The following is a 7838-nucleotide window of genomic DNA, read 5'->3' as shown; positions in this document are numbered from 1 at the left end:
CAGAAAAGGAACTGTCTTAATTTTCATTTAAATTTTTCCCAACATCAGCCATGAAAATAAATCACAAGGAAAATATAGTTACACCTTTTGCTAATCATTTTCCCTTTTCACATCTCTTTCCATTTGGCCAGGAAATGCAAGATGAAACAATAATGGAGAAATGGAAATGTCTGTCATCTAGCATTTAGATTTTTATAGGCATCTTCCTAAAAAATGTAAAACTCAATGTTTTACTTGAAACATTAATCCCAAACTGAAAACTTTATATCAATTTTCTATCCCTCAAAATAGTTATAACATGATTATTAATTTCCATGGAAAGAAAAATGTATGTGAAGGGCAATTCATAAAATGATATATTGAGTGACAAAAATGTTACTTTAATGTTAAAACTTTGTTTTTTCCTTTTCAAAATACTAGCAAAATTGTGTTGGATGAAAGAGGTTGAAGGGGGACAGAATTTTTCCCCTCAAATATATCTTTTGGCATATTGATTATTGTGAGCTGGTTACTTTTAAAAAACAGCAGACACAGATGATGAAGTTTGGAAAAATGAGCATAAGTTAACCTTTTGTAAGGGACATTTAAATTTATAAGGGAAATCTCAATGTGTAAGGTTTTCCCCTCTCTGTACCAGGAAGGATAGGATGACTCTAAATCTCTAAAAATATTATCCATGGAGAAGAGTTAATGATTTAAATGACAAATGCATAAAAACCTTACACTGTACTTTTCCTGAAGATATCCCATAATCGTCCCTTCCCCCTCCAACATTTTTATTTTTGTCATTACCTAAAGATGGAATTTAAAATGGTAGCTTGGGGCATTTTGAGGAGTTACTCAGTTTTCCTGAGTCTCTTCCAAGTATACAGGAGGTATCCATGCTATTAAATTTCTGTTTGTTTTTCTCTTGTTAATGTGTCTTTTATTACAAGGGGTCTCAGCCAAGAATCTAGAAGGGTAGAGGTAAAATTATTTTTTTCTGCCCTACATAGCCTCAGATTTTCAAATGTAAAATTGGGATATAATATTGCCTACTAACATGGTTGTTATATGAAGTACATGAGATAATTAAGCACTTAACTTAATGTCTTAGTTTACAATGACTGCTTAGTAAATGCTAAGTGGATGAATAAATGGATGCATGCATTATAACAGTGGGGAATTGTAACCCACCCCACCATTTTTTGACATTGCTTCTGTAAATGCTGACTCTGACTAATATGCAACCTGTAGATAAACAGCATGTTTGTATTAGAAACTTAGGAATTAATATCAGAAGATACAGACTCTGACCATCACTAATCCCAGCTCTAGGAGAATTGTTGACCTTCAACCTTAAAACTAAGATGACATAAAACCAGGATGAAGCACACGAGGCCACCACTTGACCAGTTTGAAGGTCTTTATTGGAATGGCCTCTGCTGGTCTCCATGGAGAGAACTTTTCAATGCCTGCTCCTTGATCTCTTTGTTCTGCTTTTCCTCTCCCTCCTTATAAAACCCTCTGTCTGCACTGAGATGTTAAGATGGGCTTTGGACAAGAGTCACCCATTTTTTCAGATAGCCAACCCTTGAATAAACCTCTTTCTTTTCACACCAACACCTATGTCATAAGTTTTGCTTTTGTTGCATCAGGTAGCCAAACCTTGGTTTTAGTTACAGTGTGAGGACTAGGTACCATGGAGAGGACTAGGAAGGTACCTTTGAGGAGTGACAATCTAGTTTGCTAGACAGAAAACATATCTATATATATAAAAGGCTAATTGTCCATTCAACTGACTAGTAGCTATGATGCGCACTGCCTCCTGGTGAGGAGGCAGACACTCAATGCAGGAGCTGCCATGATGCACACTCCCATTTAATAATAAACGGCACCATGAAACTGGCACCAACAAACCAACACTCAGCTCCCCCCAAGTGGGACACAGGCCCCGCCACCAACACCCCACCAAATTTCAGCCATCACTGCTAAGACCCTATGGCGTAAAATGTGGCCCACAGCCCAGCCCAGCCCTGAAACGGTCACTGTGGGCACCAGGTAATGACATCACGTAGCAACACCGGCTTCCTCTCCCTAGCAACTAGCCTCCTTGGAGTTTCTTCAGCCCAGGAACATGACTTACTTTATAGCCAGGTGCAAACATTTTACACTTTAACCAAATGTCTGTAAAGCGTTTTCCCGTGCCTCATCTCATTTGATCCTCACAGAAATCCTGGAGTAGGTAGATAGGAGACTCGGTCGAATCCTAATTTCTTTTCATTAGCCAGAAAATGGAGATTTAGAAAGTTTAGAAGCTTGACCTGACTTAAAAGAAGTAAGAAATGGTGGAACTTGAAAATGACTTCAGGTTTTTCACTGCGCAGAATACAGTCAAACACTGCTGCAGTTAAATATTTTACCCATTGATCTCCCTGCATGATCTACAATAATAATCTGCTTCGTATTGATATTTACTGCTGTGTTGCTGACAATTACTTGAAAGAGAAGTTGGGTGCTTCACTGGGCTGGAAAAAGTTTAGCTAAATCAGAAAGCAGTTCTACTTAAACAAATTTATTCTATATGTATAAAAAGCTAAGTTGACTTGCATGATACATATAAAGCTCTCACTGGTGCCAATCGCACGTGTGTGTTTCGATCTGTCATTGTCGATCATGAATTTGGTTGATACTTCTATGATAGAGAAAGGGCGAATAGTGATATTTAAATATTTCTTCTAATTAATTTCCTTTCAACGTGCACAAAACTGTGCACCAGGACACTAGTGTTGAAAATAAAAGCCAACCACATTACATATTCCTTACCAAGAGCTTCTAAATAGTAAAAACTACAGAATAATTAAGGACTAACCAGATTGGATGGTACAACATGTTAATCTAGGCAGACAGCTGACTTTGTAAATAATGACATGAGAGTGGAACACTAGGGACAAATTAAAGATTCTTCTAAACTAAAATTTTATTGGACAATGTATGAATTTTCTCAGGGTTAGAATGCCCAAAGAACTAACTGGATACAAAGCATCCTGTAAGAAGCACAGTTTTGTAACTTATGTCCAAATAGTCTACTTTTGACCCTAAGTGTTTAGTTTCAAGATAAGTCAAGGGAGTGGTTGATATAGTTGGAAGTTTCCCACTACCCTTTCTGTTCACATAGACTCAATCATGATAATAGCAGTAATTCTCCATATGTCTATGCCTTTTAAAATTTTTAGAGTACTTTCACCAATTATTTCTGCACTAGAGGTCTGGTGCATGAAAGTTGTGCACTTGGGGGGGTCCCTCAGTCCCTCAGCCTAGCCTGGGCCCTTTCACAGTCCGGGAGCTCTGAGGGGATGTCCGACTGACAGTTTAGGCTCACTAAGCCATCAGTCGGACATCCTTAGCATTGCCACGGAGGTGGGAGAGGCTCCCACTACTGCCGCTGTGCTGGCCAGCCATGAGCCCAGCTTCTGGCTCAGTGGTGCTCCCTTGTGGGAGCACACTGACCACCAGGGGGCAGCTGCTGCTTTGAGTGTCTGTGCCCTGGTGGTCAGTGTACATCAAAGTGATGTGCACACAGCATTTGGTCATTTGCATATTAGCCTTTTATTATATAGGATACGCTATAGATGAGGCCCCCTAGAACCATAAGAAATGCAAAAAATTCACTGTTAACTCATTCTCAAATTGCCCCCCTTAAAATCAAATTGCCTCCCTGTGGGGCATGTGCTGCACCTTGGGAACCACTGGGCTTGACACTTTTCTTGTCTGAGCTTCATTTCTGAATACATACACATATGCCATGGGAATTGTAATCTCTTCTCTGCCTACCTCACTGGGTTGTCCTGAGGAGGTTCTGAGCTAATAAACTTAGAAATGTTTCAAGTAAGTGATGTCTAAATGGGACGGGATTGTTATTTTTAAGCCCACGGGTACCCTTGCAGGTAGCAGGTGCTGATTAGGTGAGGAGGGCATGATTGTTTCCTGGGACTGTAGCTATCAAAGCTTTGCAGAGGGTTCCGCAGGCCTTGGAGGAGTGGTCTCTGGCCAGCAGTCCTGTAGCAGTGGTCATCCTTGGAGGCACTGGCCAGGGGGCCAATAGGGAGGTGCTAGGGGGATGGCGAGGCTGAAGGGGGAGTAACTGTCAAACCTCCCTTCTTGGCACCATTCTTTAAATTGTACATGGCCGCTTTGCAGCTGTATGTGCTCAGGGCGGGGCTCCAATCTCCTGGAGTGGGGCAGGGGCTGGGGAGGTGGAGGGGCAATCAGGGCTGGGCCAGGGCGAGGCCAGGCAGGCTAGGAGGGCAGGTTTAGCCGTGGCCCCAGCAAGTTTCAGTGTGCTTCTGCTGAGAACATGGCTTCACTGCTTTTGGGGGGGATGGGTCTGACCCTGGGGGACCACTCAGGCCTGCCTCCACACGGATCTGGAGTTGTAAGGAGGAGAGGCGTGCCCAGTCCCAGCAGAGGGGGGCTGGCAGCAGTGGGTTGCGGGCCCCGGGTGCCTCTGGGGCACTGACAGATCATCGCCAGTGTGCTACTGTTGTGGGCACCCCTGGCAGGGGTGGCGTGGGAAGACATCAGGAGTTGGAGGTGTGGGCTGTGGCTACCCCCAAGGCTTGGTCTTATCCCTGTCCAGTCAGCCTCCCCATCCCCTTGGGGATGTGGGTGCTGGGGTAGGGTGTCTGTGCAGGGAGATTGGAAGAGCTCCCTGTGGTTGCTTTCTCTTCCTTCTTTGCAGTCCGGTCTCCTGTCAGGCACTGTCCTCAAACCCCCAGAAAATTGGCTCCGGCCATCCTGCCCCTCCGTGACTCCCTGCTGCCCCTGGCCCACTCGGCTCTCCCTGGCCACCCACCTGTCAGGAGGCTGCCAGGGTGCCCTGCTGCGGGCAGTGTGGTCCTGGGGCAGGGGTGTGGAGAGCAGCTCCAGTAAAGTTTAGTAAACCCCAGGTATGTGTCGGGATTCAGCTGTGGGGCCATGGGGGAGTCTGCCTGGGTGGGACAAAATCATGTGAGACCCAGAGTCCTGCCCTGTAACCTCGCAGCCCCACCCCCCACTGCTGAACGCTTATTACGTGATGGCGTCCCGGACAATTTGCATATTCCTCTATTATTAGTATAGATTTTCACTGCAGTTCTCTAAGATTAAAACATTTCCCCATTTTTTTGCCCTGGCCGGTGTTGCTCAGTGGTCGAGTGTCAGCACTGGGACCAAAGTGTCACAGGTTTGATTCCTGGTCAAGGGCACATACCTAGGTTGCAGGTTCAATCTGCAGGCCCAGTCAGGGCACATGTGGGGGACAATCCATTGATGAATCTCTCTCACATTGATGCTTCTCTCTATCTCTCTCACCCCTCCTTCCTCCCTCACTTCCATGCTCTCTAAAAATAGGGTGGGGGGGAGGTGGAACTCAAATCAATAACCAAAGTGGATACCTTATAAATGAGAAGAAGAAGAGCAAACTGAACCCAAAGCTAGAAGTAAATAATAATAATTACAGAGGAGATAAATGAAACAGAACATAGAAAAACAATAGAGAAAACTCAATGAAACTATAAGTTTGTTCTTTGAAAAAATCAACAAAATTGATAAAACTTTAGCTAAATGAAGGAAGAGAGGAGACTCATATTACTAAACAACAACAACAATTAGGGCAGTTAGGGCAAAACATTTCCCTCATTTTCGATGTTCAGAAACTGAGACCCCAAGAAGGGAAATGAGTTGTCCAAAGTTTAGATTCAGTTTTCAAAATATCCCTTTCTTCAAGTTCCAATTGCATGTTTGGAACTTTGGGTGATGGATAGATCTTCCATGTGCTAAACAAGAAACTAGCTTTATTAACTTTATACACTGTCTATCATACCAGGGAGAGTTGTACTAACCACTGCCAGGTAGATTAGTGGGTTAGAGCATCATCTTTTTTTTTTTTTTTAAATATATTTTATTGATTTTTTTACAGAGAGGAAGGAAGAGAGACAGAGTTAGAAACATCGATGAGAGAGAAACATCCATCAGCTGCCTCCTGCACACCCCCTACTGGGGATGTGCCCACAACCAAGGTACATGCCCTTGACGGGAATCGAACCTGGGACCCTTCAGTCCTCAGGCCGACGCTCTATCCACTGAGCCAAACCGGTCAGGGCGAGCATCATCTTGATATACCAAAGTTGTGGGTTTTATCTTCAGTCAGGGCACTTATAAGAATCAACCAATGAATGCATAAATAATGGAACAAAAATGTCTCTCACACTCTCTGTCTTCCCCCTTCCTCTCTTTCTCTAAAATGAATAAATTAATACAAACATTTTTAAAGAATTAATTGCTCTAAAATTTAACAGTCTGATACTTTTGGAGTCTTTTATCACATAGGTAGATTGAAAAGCAACATCGATCACTTCACATAGTCATGTTTGTAACAGACAAATACCTAAATATACCAGTCATCCCTCATCTTTAAGACAATAAAAAGACAAGCTATTGGCTGGGAAAAATATTTATAATACGTATATCTAATAAAGATTATTATTCAGAATATATAAACTACATATACAACTGAATAATAAAAAGGTAAACAACTCAATTAAAAAACCACACAATAATTTGTACACTCTTCACAAAGAAGATAAATGAGTGGAAACTACATATACAACTGAATAATAAAAAGGTAAACAATTAAAACTATGAAAGACACTACTATACTATAGTACTTGCTTCAGCAGCACATATACTGAACTTGGAATGATACAGAGAAGATTAGCATGGCTCCTGCTCAAGGATAACACACAAATTCATGAAGCATTCAGTATTTTGTGCAGTGCCTTGGGAGGCATTCTCACACCCTTTGATTAGCTCGGAAGAAATATGAGTCAAAGCACAATGTGTGGCATTCAATAGCAAAATCATAACTTTTCACAATTAAAAATAAAGACACCATTACATTCACACTAGAATAGCTAAAATTAACTAGTGATGACAGAAAGTATTGGTGAGAATATGAAACAACTTGGAATTTTCATGATTCCTGGTAAGACTGCAAAATGGTACATCCACTTTGGAAAACAATTTGGCAGTATCTTATAAAGTTAAATATACCTACCATATGACCCAGTCATTCCACTCCTAGGCATAACCAAAAAAAATAAAAACACATCTAGACAAAAACTTGTGTGTGAATATTCATAGCAGTATTATTCACAACTAGAGGCCTGGTGCATGAAATTCGTGCAGGGGGGGATCCCTCAGCCTGGCCTGCACCCTCTCCAATCTGGGACCCCTTGGGGGATGTCTGACTGCTGGTTTAGGCCTGATTCCACAGTCAGACATCCCTCTCACAATCCAGGACCACTGGCTCCTAACCACTTGCCTGCCTGCCTGATTGCCTCTAACCACTCTGCCTACCTGCCTGATGCCCCTAACTGTTCCCCTGCCTGCCTGATTGCCCCTAACCACCTCTGCCTGCTGGCCTGATCGCCCCTAACTGCCCTCTCCTGACAGCCTGATTGCCCCTAACTGTGTCTGCCTCAGCCCCCGCCACTGTGGCTTTGTCTGGAAGGACATCTGGATGGATGTCCAGTCTAATTAGCACATTATCCTTTTATTAGTATAAGTAGCCAACGTCTAGAAACATCCCAAATGTTTTTCAACTGGAGAATGAATAAACAAACTGTGGTCCATCCACACAATGTAGTGCTACTCAACAATAAAAAAGAAATGAACTATCAATTCACATACAACATGGATAAATCTCAAAGGCATTATAGTGAACAAATAAAATCAGACACACAGCCCATACTGTTTGATTTTATTTACATGACATTTTGGAAAAGTTCAATATAATCTATGGTGACACAAAGCAGATT

The 7838-nt window shown here is 42.4% G+C and overlaps 1 non-coding gene across 1 annotated transcript; it reads left to right on the top strand.

Moving 5' to 3' along the window:
• Positions 1-6682: 6682 nt before the first annotated feature.
• On the top strand, positions 6683-6789 carry LOC111825795. The gene has a single exon (XR_002828967.1). It is a non-coding gene; the product is annotated as a U6 spliceosomal RNA (small nuclear RNA).
• The last annotated feature ends 1049 nt before the right edge of the window (positions 6790-7838 follow it).

The sequence above is a fragment of the Myotis lucifugus genome, unplaced genomic scaffold, assembly GCF_000147115.1.
Source record: "Myotis lucifugus unplaced genomic scaffold, Myoluc2.0 scaffold_40, whole genome shotgun sequence".
Lineage (NCBI taxonomy): Eukaryota > Metazoa > Chordata > Mammalia > Chiroptera > Vespertilionidae > Myotis > Myotis lucifugus.
This window is presented reverse-complemented; position numbering and strand designations above follow the sequence as displayed.